The following is a 23,777-nucleotide window of genomic DNA, read 5'->3' on the forward strand; positions in this document are numbered from 1 at the left end:
GCACTGGATTTAGAGACAGGAATCAATTAGGTTACAGTATGATAGCTACCAAAAACTAATTCTACGACTTTTCATGCCTTTATGTATAATTTATAATAATTAATAATTAATAAATATAATAATAATAATATTATTATTAAATAATAATAATAAATACAGAAATAATAATAATAATATTATTGATAAAAATAAGAATGATAAAAATAATAGTATGGTAATATTAATACTAACAATAATGATAGTTTTAATTAATGATAATGATACTTTAAATAATAATAATTTTTGAACATAATGATATTAATAATATCTAATAATAATAATGATAAGCATCATAATAAGAATTATAATTTTAAAGATAATAATAACTAACAATTTATTTAAATCATAACTAATTTGTAATTTCAATCTTTCTCATAAAAATATAGAAATCTTTATTATGCTAACCTTAAAACTATTAGAATTTATTAATCACCATTATATCAATAATAATAATAATTAATACTATCATTGATGTTAGTACTATGAATTATAATGAAAGTAATAATAATCTTATGATACTATATTCTTAATTTGTGATTATATCTAATATATTAATATTTCATATTATTTATAATACTGAATAATTACATAATATCTATAACTTTTATATATCTCAATATACATCTAATAATTTTGTATAGATTTCCTATATATCTATACATAGATTTATTTTAGTAACAACTTCCTTATCTTGAATTTTATTTTACATATATAATTTTAAATGCTTAAATTATATTTTATAAATTTCAAATTAAGATACATATACTTACATATATATATATATATATATATATACATATTTATTTACAAACAATTGTTCATGAATCGTCGAGCATAGTCAAAGGGTAATTGAATACATGAACATAGTTTTCAAAGTTTTTGAGATTTCAACATTACAGACTTTGCTTATCGTATCGGAAATATATAAAGATTACTTTTAAATTTGGTCGAAAATTCTCGGGTCGTCACATTAGGTGTGCTAGAAGCGGCTGTGTTGTAACACTATATATATATATATATATATATATATATATATATATATATATATATATATATATATATATTGTTTTAATCAAGAGGAAAATACTTTTTTAGGGGGAAGTACATTTTTTTCCATTTTTTACAAACATCAATGTGACGACCCGTCCAAATCCATATTGGCGCGGTACGTTAACTACGATCCTACATCGAGGTTTGCCCTCTATATGATACCTTTTACAAACATTGCATTCATTTCAAAATACGCGCTTTATATATAAGAAAGTTTTTAAATCGGTATACATTTTTAAAGCATGTACATAAATGTTTTCGACCTGTGGTGATTTCTACATATAGACAATCCTAATAAATGATAGTTCATAATAATACATCAGTTGACTAAACAGTCAAAATATAATACATATTAATGTTTGAATGCAACGTTTCCTTAAAAAATATGCCATGTAAGACTCCATGCACATAGCAGTTAAACAGCGGAAGCTTCTCTAATACCTGAGAATAAACATGCTTAAAAGTGTCAACCAAAAAGGTTGGGGAGTTCATAGTTTTATCATAAATAATGATTTTCAATAGTTGTAATAGACCACAAGATTTCAGTTTCATAAATAACCATACACTGCATTGTACAAAAGAAATTCTATAAGTTGTGGGCACCTGGTAGCAAGCCTTAACAATAAAAATGAGCACACCTGATATAAATAACGTGCACCGAATCAAGTGCGATAATAACCTCGAAGTACTAAACACCCGCCCACTAGCTCTAATGTCCATTGCGGCATCCTGGGTGGAGATATTAAACCCGATAGATCTATCTTTAGGATTCGCGCCTACCAGTTCATAAACCAATAGATTAATGTTACGAAGCTAGGGGATTTTTGATTCAAACCCACGTAGAATTAATTTTAGTACTTGTGCCTATTTCGTAAAACAGTTATAAAACAGTGCATGTATTCTCAGCCCAAAAATATAGATCGCAAAAGCAATTAAAAAGGGAGCTATGAAAACTCACTTATCAATATTGTGGTTCAATATTGCAGGAAAAGTATGCAAACACAACGGAGATGACAAATACTAGGTTGGCCTTTGATTCAAGAACAATACCCCCGAACAATACCCATAGTTTCCTTAGTTAATACCCATGAATTCTGTAGCTTTAAACCATATGAAAAACCCGTTTTGAAATCACTTGAACATAACCCCATCGTACTATTTTATGTATATTACTAATAATAATAAGACTACTTAATAATAATAAGACTAATAGTAATAGGAATAATAATAATTATAGTAAAAATAATAAAATCTTACGGAGTAAATTATATACGGAGAGTAATAATATGATAGAAATATGTGTGCGTCATATTATGCTCTATCATATATATATATATATATATATACATATCATATATTAATATAATAATATAAATATAATATAATAATTATAATAAAGTAATAATAAAATAATAATATAGAATCAAACGTGTAGGATATAAAAGCCGCCCATGTTTTGTCATTTCTACCGACAGTTTTCATGGACCGGTATTTCGTGCTCTATTGCTAATAATTGACGGTTAAAAAAATATGGATAAAAATTCCACTTTTTTATTTGAAAACATATATCTGTTTTGGTCTTAAGCTTTATAAAATTAGTTGTAAAAAGGTTCGTTTATATAAAGTTTGTACGCGTAATATGTATATGTGATCTTCAAATGAAAACCCGTTCCATTTTATAGACCAAAAGTATACATATAATAATATAAATATAATAATTAATATTTATAATATAATATTAAAAAAACATGTAAAATAATAAATAATATAATAATATAAATATAATATAATAATTATAATAAAGTAATAATATAATAATAATTCGAATCAAATGAATTTTAAAATTATAAAAAGTCGTATTTCTTAAATACTTTAGGGGTATGTTATGTAACTTAAAATTAATAATTTCTATCATGTCGCTTTCATGTAAATAGTAAATTAATTAATTTCATTTTATTTACTATTCATATGAATAGTAAATGAATTAATTTCCATTCAACTATTTAAGTTACATTATTGTATGTTGTGCTTTACAGCTTGTACATCTTTAATTTAATTGCATTTTTCTTATAAATTAAAAAATACATTATAAAAATAAAACGATTATATACGTAAAATTTTTAATTTGAAATTGCATCATTCAATAATAAATTTTTATCATTTCGTATATAAATATTATAAAATTTAGTTTTCTAGAACTAATTATATTCAAAATTATTTTATTAAGAGTTTATAATAATAGAAATTATTATATCATAAAACGTCTTCGTTTAAGAAAGTAAAATCATATATAAATCATGACGGATTCGACTTTTAAATTATAGGTTGTTCGTGAATCGTAGGGTAAAGTCCAATGGTTAATTAAATGTATGAAAAACATTTTAATGCAACACATCAATTTGCTTATCTTGCCGGAGTTATCAGAGTTTAAATTTGACGGAAATTTCCGGATCGTGACAATCAAGATCACATGAAAATATGAACATTTATAAAAGACACTTTGTGATTAATGTTATTATTTTGGCGGAAAAATGCTCGAAGAAATAAATGATAACATGCATCATGAATAATGTTTTAATTAAAGTTTTTTCATCATTTTTTTTCTTCATATTATATGAAATTATTTTCTATATATATCACATTTCGTTTTATTAAAATGTTGACAATATGTACTCATGGAAGGTTGTAGTTATAAAATGAGAATTCATACAAATTACTATGTTATGCGGAGTATAATATATATATATATATATATATATATATATATATATATATATATATATATATATATATATATATATATATATATATATATATATATATATATATATAGGGGCAGGATCAATGGGGAAGTAACCAATCGGGGGGAAGCGGGGGGAAGCAAAAAAAAAAAATTTCATTTTTTTTGAATTTTTTTTTCCGGCATCAAGATCACACGAAAATATGAACATTTAGAAGAGACACTTCGTGATGAATGTTATTATTTAGGCGGGAAAACGATCGACGAAAATAACATTTAAGATAATATTGTTCGTGAAGAATATGAACGTTTTTTTTTTTCATGTTTTGTGAAGTAAAATTTAGCCCAATTTAGAGTTTAGGGTTTAGGGTTTAGGGTTTAGGGTTTAGGGTTTGGGGTTTTGGGTTTATTCCATAAACCCAAAACACCAAACCCTAAACCCTAAACCCTAAACTCTAAACTGTTCGTGTTAAAAACTCAATCTAAATCCTAAATCTAAACCCTAAACCCTAAATTTCTAAACCCTAATATCTAAACCCTATAAACCCTAATTTCTAAACCCCAATAGCTAAAACCTCAAAATACCCTCGAAAAACACGATAATTGTTATATATTAATTCTTCGAGCGTTTTTCCACCAAAATAAAAATATTTATCACAAAGTGTCTCTACTAAATGTTCATATTTTCATCTCATCTATAATGTTCGTGAACAAAGTTTTTTCAAAAAACGAAAAAAAAAAACGTTTTTGCTTCCCCCCGCTTCCCCCCGAATGGTTATTTCCCTCTTGATCCTACCAATATATATATATATATATATATATATATATATATATATATATATATATATATGAATGAATGATCAATAGATAAGAACTAAATGGGGTACAAACTGGATAAGTGAACATGGGCCTCACATTTTAGAAATCCTAATTTTCTACTAAAAACCGCTGAAGGGTATTTTGGTCATTTTCATAATTTGTTTTTTATAGGTTTTTTAGCAGCAAAGCATCAGTAAAAGACTCCAGTTAGGGTTCATACACTATCACGTTCATCATCATTATTTATCAAAATTCATACTTTCAAAAGATAATTCCTACAACAAATTAATGTTACATTCATGATCTTAACACTAATCCTAAACTACGTTCATCGTCAATTTCGTTTTACATCAACAAATTTGAAGAGTTTCATCTCGAGTTCATGTTTCATTCGAAAACTTCACAAATCGATGAGTATAGAACGATTTAGACAATTTCGGGATGAAATGAGCATAGATTTGGATTCATTATCACTTGTTTGTACTTCGTGATTCATCGATTCAGATTGAAGAACATCATGGAAATTGCAGAATCCAAGTCAAACTTAGCTCACCTTTGGTCAACTAATTGATTCGAGAGTTTCGTGATGTTTCTGATCAAAGTGATGATCGAAAAGTGTTCCTGGAAAGATTTAGAGCAAATTACGTGTTAGAATCACACACTCAAATGGTTTCCTTTGAGAATTCAAATTGGTGAAGTTCATCTTTTAGATTATTCTGTACTGCTACTCTATCAACAGGAGGAGCAAGAGGTGTTGATAGTTTGGTGGCCTTAATGACACTGGAATCTAAATTGTAAGTGAATTATTATTATTATTATGTAGGAATAATGGTTAGTTCTATTTGTAGTACCAGTATATACATAAAGTTAACAAGTTAACAAGAGACTAATACCATTGCCTGAAAACTTTAACATCTCATCATTTGTAGTATTCATTTAGACTTGAACTTGGATTGTTATTATATTCTTTAGAAGTAATCGCCTTTTTTTCGGGAATGTAGAAAACTTGTTGAGCTTTTAATAATTTTATGCTTTTGTTTTCTTTTTTTAGGTTGTTAGCTCTGTAAAATGGCTAGAGGATGAATTAGAACTAAATGCGCTTCACAATCCCTGTAGTCATCGAGGAAGTGGAAATGAGAAAACTACTTGAAGCAAAACATCAGCACTCTATGCTTCACTAGACGGGCGCGTTTGTGACAACTCGGAAATTTTCGACAAATTTAAAATTTATCTTTGTATTATTCCGACACGATAATCAAAGTTTGTTAAGTTGAATCTCAAGGATTTTAAACTGTGTTCATACATTCATTTAACCTCGACCAAATTTGGACGATTCACGAACCATTATATAAATGAATATGATTATATATATATATATATATATATATATATATATATTATAACTTGAAAATATTAACAAAGTATTAAACGTAAAATACTTTACATGAACGTATTTGTTTCAATATATTTATCAGTGGAATTAGAAGATAATATCAAATGATTGATTTATCAGATATATTGTATGATTATGAGTCTTTGTTGTGAGGTCCACGTTGATTTGAGAAATCGTTCATTTCTAACGGTATTCGGAATAATTGGTAAAGTGATTTACAAGTGAGAACAGGGTATCAATTAACGAGTGTTAGACAAAAGGTTAGTGGAGATTCCTGTTTGATCTCCAATAATTACTTTACAATATTTTCCTCATGTCTTTTGATAAGTTAATTATTTAGCTTTCATAATGATTGATCATATAAAATAAATAACTGGGGTAAGATTCGTCGATTAGATAAACCATTTGACATTTTACATTAAGACGATTTCATACGTTTATATTTACCATTGGACTTTATCTTACGCTTCACCAACAAACGGTAATTTAAAAACTTGAAAACCTATTATGAAATATATACGATCTTATTTTTTCTAAAACATTTTATGATATAACGATTTTCATTATTTTAACCTTTTGACAAAATGATTCTTAAATATATCTATTTGTGGGAAAACAAAAGGTTCATATTTATTTGATTTAGTTTCAAACGTCTTAACAACGTTTTCAGTTAAAAAGAACTTTTTATTAAAACGTTTTATAAAGCAACTTGTTTATGTATATAAAAATTTGAAGAACTTAAGTAAAGCCGGTGTTATAGTTTTACAAATATATTTTATTGTTTCAAAAAGGAAAAAGTATTACTAAATAATAATTTCGAAACGAATTAAAACTTTATAATGAACTGTGAAATATAATTAGTTTTGAAAAAAAAAACTATATATTGTTAAATAAATACTTCAAATATATATTTCGAAATGAATATATATACATATTTTACAATGTAATAAATTTAATATTAATCTAGTTATAAAATGATTTGAGTTAAAAGGATTATATATATAACGAGACGATAATTTATAGAAGCAAATGACCAAAACATTCAAATGATTAATTTACACTTTGAGTGGGATAGTTTTTCATTGATTTGAGTCTTGTTATATATAAAGGTACGTTACACAAAATATATAGTACTAGTTTTCTAGGCGTACGAAAATACGTTCGAGAAACTGAAACCGAGACATAAGTCAAGTGACAACGTACGAGTCATGGGAACTAAAAGTACAAGTTAACAATACTCATGAATATAATATTATATATATATAAGTTATATATATATATATATATATATATATATATATATATATATATATATATATATATATATTATTAATAAAAACCGTCAGCATAAGCAAACAAGCGAAAGTGAGCTGGAATCAGGCTCCATGTGATCGCATGGACCTGATGCCTAAACCCCATGCGATCGCATGGGGGGGTTAAGTTAGCTCAATCTCCTTTAAATTGTAACATCCCGCCTTTTTCCGTTTACTTTTCCGTTTAACTATTTAAATCCCGTTATATGTTTATAACATCTCCGGTTAATACGTGTTTTAAAAATATCTCGTCTAGGTATTTCACGCACCCGCAAACGAACTTGAGGGACTAGTTTCGCCAAAATGCCAAAGAGGTGACTAGCCTTTGACTAGTCAACCCCCACCCCCATCTTTTCTTTTTCATTTCCCTTTTCTTCTTCTACTTCCATATTTTCTCTAAATTCTCCAATTTCAAGAATCATCATCTAAATCAAATCGAGCAAGCATCCATCTAAACAAATTGCATATTCGGAATCCTCTCATCTTCCTCTTCGATTCCATACCGATTTCATAAAGTTTGGGTAACTTTCTAAAATCACTAGATTTTGTGTTCTTGATGTTTTTAACTTATAAAGTTGTTAATTAGTGTCTATGGCTCAAGTCTAATATGATTATATGATTTATATGCTCGATTTCGTTATTTGAAGTAACTAGCTTAAATATGAACTTTGGTGTGTTTGATTTGGTAATTTGGTTGCTTAAATGTTGTTGTTATGGTAAAGTGCAAGTATTAAATGTGTTACTAGTAGCACTAGCTTCAATTTGATGTGTAATTTGTTTTAGAAAACTTCATAAACTTGATTATTGGTTTTGGTGGATTTGGGTTAGGGTTTGATGAACTTGAAATGAACTTTTGATGCTTTGAATGACATGAAATGTTATTTGTAAGTGTTAGGTTGTATTGTATGCTTGATCACCTTCGAAACGGCATATCATTCATATAAATTGGTTGCCGAATCATCGAATTTCATTTATGAACTTGAGTGCATTTAATGAGGAGCTTTGAATGTGATTTTGGTTGTTGTAAAAGTAAATGTGATGGATGAAATGTGTTTAGTTGTTTTCCTTGTCAAAATACCTTTCCGATGATATAAGATACATACTTTGGTTGTTTGCGAGTCATAAATGGTGATTGGTTGAAGTTAGGTTCGTGCATAAAACTTAAAAACTGCCAGAATTCTCTGCACAGGTAATGGCGCGGTGCGCCATATACCCGCGCGGCGCGCCAAAGTGGTCTGTCCAACTTTGTCGATTTTTGTATAATGTTTGCTATGCTACGCACCTCCGATTCACATGTAACTTGTTCTAACATGCTCATACATGATTAATAACCTCAGAAAAATAGTTCGGGACCCGACCCGAACGTGTTGACTTTTTCGTTGACTTTGACCGACCAAAGTTTGACTTTTTTGTCAAACTTAACCAAATGATTATGCAACCTTCCTAACTTGTTTCTATACTTGTATCTTGCATGAAACTTGACAATTTGATTTCACATGCTACATAATCGAGTCGTAACGAGCCATAGGACTAATTGAACATCTTTGACCTATCGTGTTTACCGTTATTGATACGACCTATTTGTTTAGGTCAAAACTAGCACTATCCTTCGCACACATTATTTTGTGAAGTACTTTTCGTACGTGCACTCAAGGTGAGATCATAGTCCCATCTTTCAAACAACTTTTATGCTTTAAACTATGGGATGAGAAACATATACGTATCATACTTTTATCCATTGAACACAAGTACGAAAATGAACATTCCACGTACGGGTTTGAACAAAAATCCTCAATTCAATTATCATTAGTTACACTTGTAGGGTGTAAACGTGAACTTATATTATGTGATCACATGGGCTTGACGAGCCTCATTCGGACGGTTCGCTACCGTTAGCGGATGAAATATATTTTCGGGTCTAGTGTATGTTCTAACACTACGCAAAGGGTGCAAAACAGTTAAGTTTGATAATTGGGTGCCCGCGAAACAAATAACAACTTTGGAATGCAAATGATTTTGATAATCATATTATATTAAATCTTGTGGTTCAAATGCAACGTTTACTAAAACATCTATGATTTCACCAACGTTTTCGTTGACAGTTTTCTATATGTTTTCTCAGGTCCTTGAAAGCTACTTGATACATGCTTCCGCACTCTTTTTGATACTTGCTTGGATGTCGAGTATACATGCATAGTTGGAGCGTCTTTTGACTACTTTAAATTGTGTCGCATAGGTTTCATTCGTACGTTAAACGTTGTAATGTAACTAGTCTTTGAACTACATTTGTAAACTTGAAACATCCTTTTACTTATGAAATAGATGCGACATATTTTGGTCAAACGTCATGATAAAGACTTATGACCACGCAAACGGGACCGAAGTAGTCGGCGCCGTCAAACATGATTTGGTCGGGTCGCTACAGATGGTATCAGAGCGTTGGTTGTAGGGATTTAGAGTTCATTGGTGTCGACCCCGAGTCACAGGGTACATTGGTGAGTCTAGAATACAACCGGCATATAGACTTGAAGTAGGAATTACTTGACTACTTGTGCATTATACTCGAACTCGTCTATCATATCTAATTCTTATTCAATCTTAATCTCACGTTACTTGATTCAATTGACGCGCCACCTTGACTATATGAATTAGTGTCGAATGCACATATGAATTAGGGTAATATAATTTCCGGGATTATATTACGGTGACTCATATCAACATTCCGACATTATGACATAAAGAATTTAAGGCGAGTCAAGGAAAAATTTCTCTCTATCCTTATTCCATATCATGGTTAGTATTATTAAGAATACTAATCAACGGTATTCTTGTGTTTTGAAGGAACAATGCCTCCTCGTCATGTGCCACGCCATGAGACTCCCGAACAAGCACTACAACGAATGATAGCCACCGCCGTGGAAGCGGCCATGGCCGATCACTCCTCCAACAATAACAACAACCACAACAACAATTAAGGGGCCGGTAACTCAAGCGAAGGGTGCTCCTACAAAGCCTTCATGGGGTGCAAACCTCACACTTTTGATGGAACCGGGGGACCGGTTGTACTCACTCGATGGTTCGAACAAACGGAAGCCGTTTTTAGCATAAGCGGTTGTCGAGACCAAGATAAAGTCAAATATTCCACCCACACCTTTGCCGGTATCGCCCTCACGTGGTGGAACACGTATGTACAATCGGTGGGTACCGATGAAGCTCACGCCCTCTCTTGGGCCGATTTGAGAGAGAGAATGATCGTGAAATTTTTCCCTCGTGAAGAAACCCGAAAGCTCGAACAAGAGCTAAGAACTTTAAAGGCGGTTGGAAACGATCTCAAGGCCTACAATCAATGATACGCCGAGCTATCCTTGATGTGTCCCAACCTCATGAACCCCGAATCTCAAAGGGTTGAACTCTATACGGATGGTCTTCCAAAGAGCATCAAACAAGGAGTGATGTCATCCAAACCCGCTAACCTACAAAAAGCTTTGAACATGGCCCGCCAATTGATCGAAACGGTTGACAAAATCGTAGTTCCGGCACCTAAGGCTGAGGATAAATCGGGCGACAACAAAAGAAAATGGGAAGCCCCCCAATCAAGCAACAACTACAACAACAACTTCACCAAAAAGCCTTTCACCTCCGACCCCAAGAAAAGTTATGGCGGAAATAAACCCTTTTGCAACAAATGCCACAAACACCACTATGGTGAATGTAGCAATCTATTTTGCCACCGGTGCCAAAGGGGTGGTCATGTGGCCAACGATTGTAGAAGTGCCGCTCCTGTCGCTCAAAAGGTGCCCAATGCACCAAAATTGGGTACTTGTTATGAATGTGGCCAAACGGGTCATTTTAGAAATGCGTGTCTGAAGAAGAAAGCCAACACCAACACGCGCGGATGAGCTTTCAACATCAACACCGAGGAAGCCCGAGATGACAATGAATTAGTCACGGGTACGTTTCTCCTTAACAACACTTATGTTACTTGTTTATTCGATTCGGGTGCCGATAAGAGTTTTGTATCCAAGACTTTGACTCATTCTTTTAATACTCCACCACTTCCACTAGATACCACTTATACCATTTGAAGTGGCCAACGGAAAACTATTGAGTGCCGACAAATATTACCGGGGGTGTACGTTAAACATTTTGGGTAATGAGTTTGAAATTGACTTGATACCCATGGAACTAGGAAGTTTCGATGTAATAATCGGTATGAATTGGCTAGCCAAAACGAAATCTCACATCCTTTGTGATCTTAACGCAATCCGAATTCCTATCGAGAATGGTGAACCTTTGATCGTCTATGGCGATAAGAGTTGCACCGGACTCAACCTCGTTTCGTGTATTAAAGTTAGAAAACTACTCCGTAAGGGTTGTTTTGCGATCCTTGCTCACGTTAAAAGTCGAGTTCGATGAGAATCACATCGATGATGTGCCAATTGTTAGTGACTATTCCGATGTATTTCTCGACGAATTGTCGGGCCTTCCACCTCATCGACCGGTTGAATTCCAAATCGATCTTATTCCGGGAGCCGCACCCATAGCACGTGCACCATATAGACTCGCTCCATCCGAAATGCAAGAATTGCAAAGTCAAATCCAAGAACTACTTGATCGTGGTTTTATCCAACCTAGCCATTTACCTTGGGGCGCTCCGATTTTGTTTGTTAAAAAGAAAGACGGATCCCTACGAATGTGCATTGATTATCGTGAACTAAACAAATTGACGGTTAAAAACCGATATCCTCTTCCTCGCATCGATGACCTCTTTGATCAACTACAAGGGTCTTGTGTATATTCAAAAAATCGATCTCCGCTCGGGTTATCATCAATTAAGGGTTAAGGGGGAAGATGTCTCCAAAACCGCTTTCCGAACTCATTATGGTAGTTATGAATTTCTTGTAATGCATTTGGTCTCACTAACGCACCGGCGGTGTTCATGGATCTTATGAACCGCGTGTGCAAACCGTATCTTGACAAATTCGTTATCGTGTTCATCGATGATATTTTGGTTTATTCTAAAAGCGAAGAAGAACACGAGGAACACCTCCGGCTCGTGCTTGAACTTTTAAGACAAGAACGACTCTATGCCAAATTCTCCAAGTGTGAATTTTGGTTGAAGGAAGTTCAATTTCTTGGTCATGTTGTAAGTGACCAAGGTATTAAAGTCGATCCAACAAAAATCGAAGCCATTAGTAAATGGGAGACTCCCACTACTCCTACTCACATTCGTCAATTCTTGGGTCTCGCCACCGTAGATTCATCAAGGATTTCTCTTTGGTTGCTCGTCCTCTAACCGCTTTAACTCACAAGGGAAAGAAATTCAATTGGGCGACCGAACAAGAATCCATATTTCAAATCTTGAAAACAAAGCTAACCACCGCTCCTATCTTGTCACTTCCCGAAGGCAATGACGATTTTGTTGTGTATTGCGACGCCTCGAAACATGGATTTGGGTGTGTGTTGATGCAACGAACGAAAGTCATTTCTTATGCTTCTCGACAACTCAAAATTCATGAACGAAACTACACGACACATGATCTCGAACTCGGAGCCGTTGTCTTTGCACTTAAAATGTGGAGACACTATCTTTATGGAACCAAGAGTACTATCTTTACCGATCACAAAAGTCTCCAACACATCTTCGACCAAAAGCAACTAAACATGAGACAACGAAGGTGGATTGAAACCTTAAACGATTACGATTGCGAGCTTTGTTACCATCCCGGGAAGGAAAATGTAGTAGCCGATGCCTTAAGTCGAAAAGAAAGAGCGGTGCCTCTTTGTGTCCGAGCCTTAAACATCACCATCCACACCAACCTTAATAGCCAAATTCGGGTAGCCCAAGATGAGGCTCTCAAGGATGAAAACGTTTCACACGAGCTCTTGAACATTCTCGTCTCTCGATTCGAAATTAGGGAGACCGGACTCCGATATTACGCCGGAAGGATTTGGGTGCCTAGTTATGGGGACCTACGAAGCCTTATTTTAGATGAAGCCCATAAGTCACGATACTCGATTCACCCCGGTGCCAATAAGATGTACCACGACCTTAAACAACTATATTGGTGGCCGAACATCAAAAGGGACGTAGCTACTTATGTTTCCAAGTGTTTGACATGTTCCAAAGTCAAAGCCGAACACCAAAGACCGTCCGGATTACTTCAACAACCCGAAATCCCGCAATGGAAGTGGGAAAGAATAACAATGGATTTTATCACCAAACTACCAAAAATGACGGGCGGTTATGATACCATTTGGGTTATTGTTGACCGTCTCACCAAATCCGCACACTTTCTCGCCATGAAGGAGACCGACAAAATGGAGAAACTTGCACGACTTTATATCAAGGAGATCGTAGCCCGACACGGTGTACCTTTATCGAATATCTCCGACCGAGATGGCCGTTTTGTTTCTAGATTTTGGCGTACCTTGCAAGAAGCGTTAGGAACGCGTTTAGACATGAGCACCGCATATCATCCTCAAACCGATGGACAAAGCGAACGTACAATTCAAACCTTAGAGGACATGTTACGAGCTTGCGTGGTTGATTTTGGAAAATCTTGGGACAAGCACTTACCTCTCACCGAGTTCTCTTACAACAATAGTTATCACGCGAGTATAAAAGCCGCCCCATTCGAAGCATTATATGGCCGAAAATGCCGTTCTCCTCTTTGTTGGGCCGAAGTAGGTGACGTACAAATCACCTGACCCGAACTCATTCACGAAACCACCGAAAAGATCGTTCAAATCCGAGATAGGCTTCGGACGGCCCGGAGTCGTCAAAAGTGCTATACTGACAAAAGACGCAACGACCTTGAATTTCAAGTCGGTGACCGCGTCATGTTAAAAGTCGCACCTTGGAAAGGTGTAATCCATTTTGGGAAACGCGGGAAGCTAAATCCGCGGTATATTGGTCCTTTCGAAATCTTGGAGCGTATTGGAACCGTTGCTTATCGTTTAGATCTTCCGCCTCAATTGAACTCCCTTCATCCTACCTTCCATGTATCTAACTTGAAAAAGTGTCTTGCCGAACCCGATATTGTCATCCCTCTCGAGGAACTTACTATTGATGACAAAATTCATTTTGTGGAGGAACCGGTTGAAATTGTGGACACCTCCGTCAAGACATTGAAACAAAGCCGAATTCCGATTGTTAAAGTCCGTTGGAACGCCAAAAGGGGACCCGAGTTTACTTGGGAAAGGCAAGATCAAATGCAAAAGAAATACCCTCATTTATTCCCGGCTCCGGAAACGCAAGATCCCGAGGAAGAAACAACAACTATTACGCCTACTTAAATTTCGGGACGAAATTTCTTTTAAGGAGTAGGTAATGTAACATCCCGCCTTTTTTCGTTTACTTTTCCGTTTAACTATTTAAATCCCGTTATATGTTTATAACATCTCCGGTTAATACGTGTTTTAAAAATATCTCGTCTAGGTATTTCACGCACCCGCAAACGAACTTGAGGGACTAGTTTCGCCAAAATGCCAAAGAGGTGACTAGCCTTTGACTAGTCAACCCCCACCCCCATCTTTTCTTTTTCATTTCCCTTTTCTTCTTCTACTTCCATATTTTCTCTAAATTCTCCAATTTCAAGAATCATCATCTAAATAAAATTGAGCAAGCATCCATCTAAACAAATTGCATATTCGGAATCCTCTCATCTTCCTCTTCGATTTCATACCGATTTCATCAAGTTTGGGTAACTTTCTAAGATCACTAGATTTTGTGTTCTTGATGTTTTTAACTTATAAAGTTGTTAATTAGTGTCTATGGCTCAAGTCTAACATGATTATATGATTTATATGCTCGATTTCGTTATTTGAAGTAACTAGCTTAAATATGAACTTTGGTGTGTTTGATTTGGTAATTTGGTTGCTTAAATGTTGTTGTTATGGTAAAGTGCAAGTATTAAATGTGTTACTAGTAGCATTATCTTCAATTTGATGTGTAATTTATTTTAGAAAACTTCATAAACTTGATTATTGGTTTTGGTGGATTTGGGTTAGGGTTTGATGAACTTGAAATGAACTTTTGATGCTTTGAATGACATGAAATGTTATTTGTAAGTGTTAGGTTGTATTGTATGCTTGATCACCTTCGAAACGGCATATCATTCATGTAAATTGGTTGCCGAATCATCGAATTTCATTTATGAACTTGAGTGCATTTAATGAGGAGCTTTGAATGTAATTTTTTTTGTTGTAAAAGTAAATGTGATGGATGAAATGTGTTTAGTTGTTTTCCTTGTCAAAATACCTTTCCGATGATATAAGATACATACTTTGGTTATTTGCGAGTCATAAATGGTGATTGGTTGAAGTTAGGTTCGTGCATAAAACTTAAAAACTGCCAGAATTCTCTGCACAGGTAATGGCGCGGCGCGCCATATACCCGCGCGGCGCGCCAATGTGGTATGTCCAACTTTGTCGATTTTTGTATAATGTTTGCTATGCTACGCACCTCCGATTCACATGTAACTTGTTCTAACATGCTCATACATGATTAGTAACCTCAGAAAAATAGTTCAGGACCCGACCCGAACGTGTTGACTTTTTCGTTGACTTTGACCGACCAAAGTTTGACTTTTTGTCAAACTTAACCAAATGATTATGCAACCTTCCTAACTTGTTTCTATACTTGTATCTTGCATGAAACTTGACAATTTGATTTCACATGCTACATAATCGAGTCGTAACGAGCCATAGGACTAATTGAACATCTTTGACCTATCGTGTTTACCGTTATTGATACGACCTATTTGTTTAGGTCAAGACTAGCACTATCCTTCGCACACGTTATTTTGTGAAGTACTTTTCGTACATGCACTCAAGGTGAGATCATAGTCCCATCTTTCAAACAACTTTTATGCTTTAAACTATGGGATGAGAAACATATACGTATCATACTTTTATCCATTGAACACAAGTACGAAAATGAACATTCCACGTACGGGTTTGAACAAAAATACTCAATTCAATTATCATTAGTTACACTTGCAGGGTGTAAACGTGAACTTATATTATGTGATCACATGGGCTTGACGAGCCTCATTCGGACGGTTCGCTACCGTTAGCGGATGAAATATATTTTCGGGTCTAGTGTATGTTCTAACACTACGCAAAGGGTGCAAAACAGTTAAGTTTGATAATTGGGTGCCCGCGAAACAAATAACAACTTTGGAATGCAAATGATTTTGATAATCATATTATATTAAATCTTGTGGTTCAAATGCAACGTTTACTAAAACACCTATGATTTCACCAACGTTTTCGTTGACAGTTTTCTATATGTTTTCTCAGGTCCTTGAAAGCTACTTGATACATGCTTCCGCACTCTTTTTGATACTTGCTTGGATGTCGAGTATACATGCATAGTTGGAGCGTCTTTTGACTACTTTAAATTGTGTCGCATAGGTTTCATTCGTACGTTAAACATTGTAATGTAACTAGTCTTTGAACTACATTTGTAAACTTGAAACATCCTTTTACTTATGAAATAGATGCGACATATTTTGGTCAAACGTCATGATAAAGACTTATGACCACGCAAACGGGACCGAAGTAGTCGGCATCGTCAAACATGATTTGGTCGGGTCGCTACATAAATATCTAACGTTTCCTGATTCTGAATGCATTCACTTCTCTCGATCTCAATCTTTATATATATATATATATATATATATATATATATATATATATATATATATATATATATATATATATATATATATATATATATATATATATATATATATATATATATTATTAAGATTAATATTATTAATCTTATTATTATTAATATTATTATACATAAAATACTACGACGAAGTAATGTCGAGTTAATTCAAAACGGATTTTTTGAGAGGGATGGAGCTAAGGAAATTATGGGTTATAACTATAGAGGTGATGGATATGGTTCGGGGGTTTTCGTAAGTCAAATTAGTGTTTATCATCTTCGTTGCGTCTACGTACCTTTCCTGCAATATTGGATCACAATATTGATATGTGAGCACTCATAACTTAAGTTTTATATATTAATAGTGTATCCCTGACTAGTGCTCGAGTATATATGATTATCCATGCTTGTATGTTTAATTTCGTCGTTAAATAGTTTATGATAGATCATGAATTTAATACATATACTACTAGGATAAGGTATATGATATGCATTTCGTTGGAAAGCTGATGAAAAATCAATAACTTTTCATTTAGGAATCGTGTGGTTTCGGTGAACGGTTTAAAAGATATAGTCAACTGAATTATCTTTAATTTTAGTATTATTATTAAAATAATTATTATTATTATGATCGTCGTTATCGTTATCGTTATCGTTATCGTCGTTATTATCGTCATTATTTTTATTATCTAGTAATTAATATTATTATTATTATCATTATCATTATTAATATAAGTATTATCATTAAAATTGTTATTGTTATTACTATCGTTATTATTATTAAGGTTATTATTAATATTATCATTATTATTATTATTATTATTATTATTATTATTATTATTATTATTATTATTATTATTATTATTATTATTATTATTAAATAATTAATATTTTCATCAAAACTATCATTATATTATTTTTATCGTTATCATTATTATTAAAAGTATCATTAATATTAAAACTATCATTTTTTTTTATTAAAATTATCATTTTAATAGAAATATCATTGTTACTATAAAATATCATTATTATTATCATTTTGAATAGAATTATTATTTTTATGAAATATTATTATTACTACAGTTAATAATAAAAAGTATCGTTATTATTAAAATTATCATGATTAGAATAATCATTTTATTATAATTGTTATCATCATTAGTAAATATAAATATTGTTATTATTATTAGTAGAATAATAATAATTATTATTATTACAAAATAATACAACTTTTATTTATTATTATTATTATTATCAATATTATCTTATCAAATAAATATGTGATACAAAGATATTTTTACCGCACGCAGTATAATAATACGTTCTACTATATTTTTATGATATTAAGTGAACTATATAAACTATATTACTTAAGATATATAAAAGCATATTTTTATCACATATAAAATTTTAATATACATTTTTATTTATTAATAAATGAATTGTATTATTTTACTCTAATAAATATATCTAAATATATAAAACGACTATTTAAGTTACATAATAAACATGTATAATTTTTGTAAATCATTTTGGGTCAAATTAACTTTTGTTGACTTTTGCATATCGATCTCGAGTATTAGGATTGTGATACACTATGACCTGACCTAATTTGTTAGACAGATATTAACCAACATATAAATATATATACTTAATATAGGTTCGTGAATCCAATGCCAACCTTGCATTGTTCAATGTCGTCATATGTATTTTTACTACAAAATACAGTATTGTGAGTTTCATTTGCTCCCTTTTTTAAATGCTTTTGCAATATATATTTTTGGGACTGAGAATACATAAGCTGTTTATAAATGTTTTACGAAATAGACACAAATAATCAAAACTACATTCTATGGTTGAATTATCGAAATCGAATATGCCCCTTTTTAGTCTGGTAATCTAAGAATTAGGGAACTGGCCCCTAATTGATGCGAATCCTAAAGATAGATCTATGGGCACTAACAAGCCCAGTCAGAGAATTTGAACTGCTTTAGTACTTCGAATTTATCATGTCCGAAGGGAGTCCCGGAATGATGGGGATATTCTATATGCATCTTGTTAAGGTCGATTACCAGGTGTTCACCATATGAATGATTTTTATCTCTATGTATGGGATGTATATTTATGAGAAATGGAAATAAAAATCTTGTGGTCTATTAAAAATGATGGAAATGAATATTGATGATAAACTAATGAACTCACCAACCTTTTGGTTGACACTTTAAAGCATGTTTATTCTCAAGATTGAAAGAAATCTTTCGCTGTGCATTTGCTCATTTTAAAGATATTACTTGGAGTCATTCATGGCATATTTCAAAAGACGTTGCATTCAAGTCGTTGTGTTCAATAAAGATTATGATTAAGTAAATGAAAGATTAGATCATTTATAGTTGGTTATTATGAAATAGTATGCATGCCTGTCAACTTTCGATGAAATGAAAGTTTATCTTTTAAAACGGATGCAATGTTTGTAAAATGTATCATATAGAGGTCAAATACCTCGCAATGTAATCATATGTTATTATTCGTCCTTATGGATTAGGACGGGTCGTCTCAGCGTTGGCGTTGGATCAATGACCACGATTTCAGGTATGTTGTACTAATTGTTAATATATACTAATCAAATTCTGTTATAGCCATTTAATAATTTGCTAGCATTTAGTATGTGGATAGTTTACTCGCATTTTGATAAGGACCAATGGAGATAAATCGTTTGAAACAAGGTATGATTAGTTTCTAGTTTTTGACTTCTAATTGACATGTGATTGTTACTAAAACTTTTATCATTCGTCATATTTTTTTTCTCATTCATCATATTTTTATATCATTCATCAGTTTTTTTTATCATTCATCATATTTGTTTCTTATTCATCATGATTTTTTATCATTCTTTTTTTTTATCATTCATCATCTATTTATATTATTCATTGGGTATTTTTATTATTCATCGGATATTTTTATCATTCATTGGGTATGTTTTATTATTCATCGGGTATTTTTATCATTCATCGGTTATTTTTATCATTAATCATATATATCTTTTATCATTCATTAGGTAATTTTTATCTGATGAATGATAACTTTTTTATGAATGATAGTATTTTGATGAATGATAATTTTTTTAATTATACTTCTTTGATGAATGATCGTAATGATGAGTGATATTTGTTGAGTAATGAATGATAACTGTTTTTTATGATTGATAAATGTTTGACGAACGATAAGGAATAACAACACATACATTAAGTAACTGGGCATTTGGTCTAGTGGTATGATTCTCGCTTTGGGTGCGAGAGGTCCCGAGTTTGATTCTCGAAATGCCCCATTATTTTTATATAACTAATCAATTTACATCAACTTCTTGAAATTCCGCTATTTTATCTAACTCCATTAAAATGTTTTTGATGAAACATAACATTGATGAATGATAACTTTTTTGATGAATAATAATTGTTGCTTTTATGAATGATAACTATTTGGTAAATGATAACTGTCTGATGAATGTTCAATATTTTTCGATGAATGATAAATAATTTTTGATGAATGATAAATATTTTTCGATGAATGATAAATGTTTTTCGATGACTGATAAATATTTCTCGAAGAATGATAAATATTTGATGAATGATAGTTGACCAATGAATGATAACTATTTGATGAATGATAATTGTTTTTCGATGAATGATAATTATTTTTCAATGAATGATATATGTTTTTCGATGATTGATAAACGTTTTTCGATAAATTATATATGTTTGATAAATGATAAATATTTTTTGAATGATAACTACTTGATGAATGATAATTGATTTTGGATGAATGCTAAATGTTTTTCGATGAATTACAAATTTTTTTGGATGAATGATAAATATTTTTCGATGAATGATAATTATATTTCGATGATTGATAAATGTTTTTCGATGAATGATAAATGTTTGACGAATGATAAATATTTTTCGATGAATGATAATTATTTTGATGAATGATAATTGTCTGATGAATAATAACTTTTTGATGAATGATAAATGTTTTTCCATGAATTATAAAAAAATTTAAATGAATGATAAAAAAAATTTTCGATGAATGATAAATGTGTTTTGATAAATGATAAATATATTTATGATGAATCAATAAATTTATGGTGTTGGCGGGGGGTGGGTGGTGGTGACGGGTGGTGGGTGGTGGGGGCGGGTGGTTGCGGCGGGTGATGGTGGCGGGTGGTGGGGCGGGGTGGAGGCAGGTGGTAGTGGTGGGGTGCGGGCGGGCGGTGGCGGGAGGTGGCGGGTGGTGGTGATGGGGGCGGACGGTGACGGTGGCGGGGGCGGTGCGGGTGGTGGTGGGGTTAGTGGCGGTGCCTGGGGGCGGTAGTTGGTTGCGGGGGCGGTTGGTGGTGGCGGTGGGTGGTGGCAGGGGCGGGTGGTAGTGGTAGTTGTTGGTGGTGGTGGGGGGCAGGTGAGGGCGGGGGCGGGTGGTGGTAGGGGTTTGTGGAGGCGCCTGGTGGCGGGGGCAGTGGTTGGTGGCGGGGGCGATTGGTGGTAACGCGTGGTGGTGGTGGGGGTGGGAGTGGAGTGGGCGGGTGGTGGTGGCTGGTGGTGGGGGTGGAGTGGGCGGGTGTGGTGGGGGCGGGGGCGGGTGGTGGTGGGGGGCGGGTAGTGGGTGGGCGGGTGGGTGCAGGGGGTGTAGATTGGTTTCAGGGACGGTAGGTGGGGGCCGGTGGTGGTAAATGTTGGTGGTGGTGGTGGTGGTGGAGGCGGATGGTGGTGGGGGCGGGTGGTGATGGGGACGGGTGGTGGTAAATGTTGGTGGTGGCGGGGGCGGGGGGGATGGGGGAGGGTGGTGGTTGGGGCGGGTGGTGGTTGTTGTTGTTAGTAGTGGGGGTGAGGGCAGGTGGGGACGGGTGGTGGTCGAGGTTGGTGGCGGGGCGGCGGTTGGTGGCGGGGGAGGATGGTGGTGGTGGTAAATGTCGGTGATGGTGGTGGGGGCGGGTAACTGCGGGTGGTGGCGGGGGCGGGTGGTGGATGGTGGCAAAGTGGTCCATAAACTTTTCATAATCATATGCACCAATTATTTGTAGGTTCTACACCAAACAAGGTGTATAACAGCCACATATTTACTTTACTATATATATATATATATATATATATATATATATATATATATATATATATATATATATATATATATATATATATAGTTTTAATCAAGAGGGAAATACTCTTTTGGCGGGAAGTAATTTTTTCCTTTTGTAAATTTTTTTTTTTTACAAAAATCAAGATCACGTGTGTGACTACCCGAAAATTTCTGACCAAATTTAAACTTAATCTTTATATAATTTCAACTTGATAAGCAATGAATTTTAATAAATTTTGAACCTCCGAAAAGAGTTTTACACAAGCTTTTGGTCAACCTTTTATTCCGACGATTCACGAACATCATAACTTGATTTAATTGTTTAATTATTGTGTATATATATGGATTTATATATATATTTAACTTGAAAATATGATAATTAAATATCTCATTAAGTATATTAACAAAGTATTATATATATATATATATATTTTCATACTACTAATTTAAAGAGTTTTCAAACAATATATATATATTACTATTTAAACGACGTAATTAACTTATGTTAAAATGTATTTACATATAATGTATTATGAGTGTAAATACATCCTTACAAGTATTGAATACACTTTATAATATACCAATACATATAAAGGATAGCTATACTCGTATTTCTGTTCAATTTCCTCAAAGAATTCTACTCGCATTCATACGGTATTTTTACCCGTATTATACACAGCTTCTAGAAATATTTACTATTGGTATATACCAATAGAAATCTGCAATTATTTGTGTAATATGTCATCCATGACCTAATCAATTTAATATGTCATGCATGACTTAATACAATTTAACTTATCTTAGATATTTTCACTAAAAGCCAAAATTATAAGCTTATAAATAGGGACCATTTTAACTCATTTTTACTCCACATTTTCTTAAACTAAAAACACACACTTGAATGCTCTCATATCATACTTTAATCTCAGCAACTTTCCTCTTCATAATCAAGGTAAAATACTTCTCAAAATCTTTGTTCAATTCCTTGTATAGTTGCTATCTTATTATACTTATAAAACTTGTAAAAACTAGAACTTGTTTTGGTGAACACCAAGCTTGTTTGAAAAACTAATATAATCTTTCTAACTTAACTCTAATAACACTTATTTATATGTATTATGATGTTATATTAAGTTAATATAAGAACTTATAACTTGTACATATGAAGAACACCTTGAAACTTAACATATATCCTTTAATCTCCATTCGGTAAAAAGCGGGCTGTTTTGGGTTGGGAATTAAAAACCTATCTTAGACTTTGATTTCGAGGCTAAGACTTTGGAAATATGTTAATATATGTAAATAAGACTTTCAGTATTTTTTTCATGATTTTAGACAAAGTGGAAGTATTTTATCAAAAATCATATATTGGGTGGATGCCGGGATTTTTCCAAATCTGTTCACCGACACAAAAAGATGGTAAAGCTCTACAAATTACTACTTGGGATGAAATTTTCGAATTGGTTTTGTAAAATTAACTTCTTAAGGAATCCATAGCAATTTTATTCACTTTAAACGTAGTTGTAATAAATATTTGGCGAGCAAAACAAAATCTGCTAAAATTAACGTTGTATGGACGAAATTTATATTATAAAAACTATATTAACCATA

General features: G+C 32.9%; 1 non-coding gene across 1 annotated transcript; it reads left to right on the top strand.

Annotated features, from left to right (window-relative positions):
- The first annotated feature begins 20,288 nt into the window (after positions 1 to 20,288).
- On the top strand, positions 20,289 to 20,360 carry TRNAP-UGG (transfer RNA proline (anticodon UGG)). Its single transcript has one exon. It is a non-coding gene; the product is annotated as a tRNA-Pro (tRNA).
- The last annotated feature ends 3,417 nt before the right edge of the window (positions 20,361 to 23,777 follow it).

Source organism: Rutidosis leptorrhynchoides, chromosome 8 (genome assembly GCF_046630445.1).
Source record: "Rutidosis leptorrhynchoides isolate AG116_Rl617_1_P2 chromosome 8, CSIRO_AGI_Rlap_v1, whole genome shotgun sequence".
NCBI classification, from domain to species: domain Eukaryota; kingdom Viridiplantae; phylum Streptophyta; class Magnoliopsida; order Asterales; family Asteraceae; genus Rutidosis; species Rutidosis leptorrhynchoides.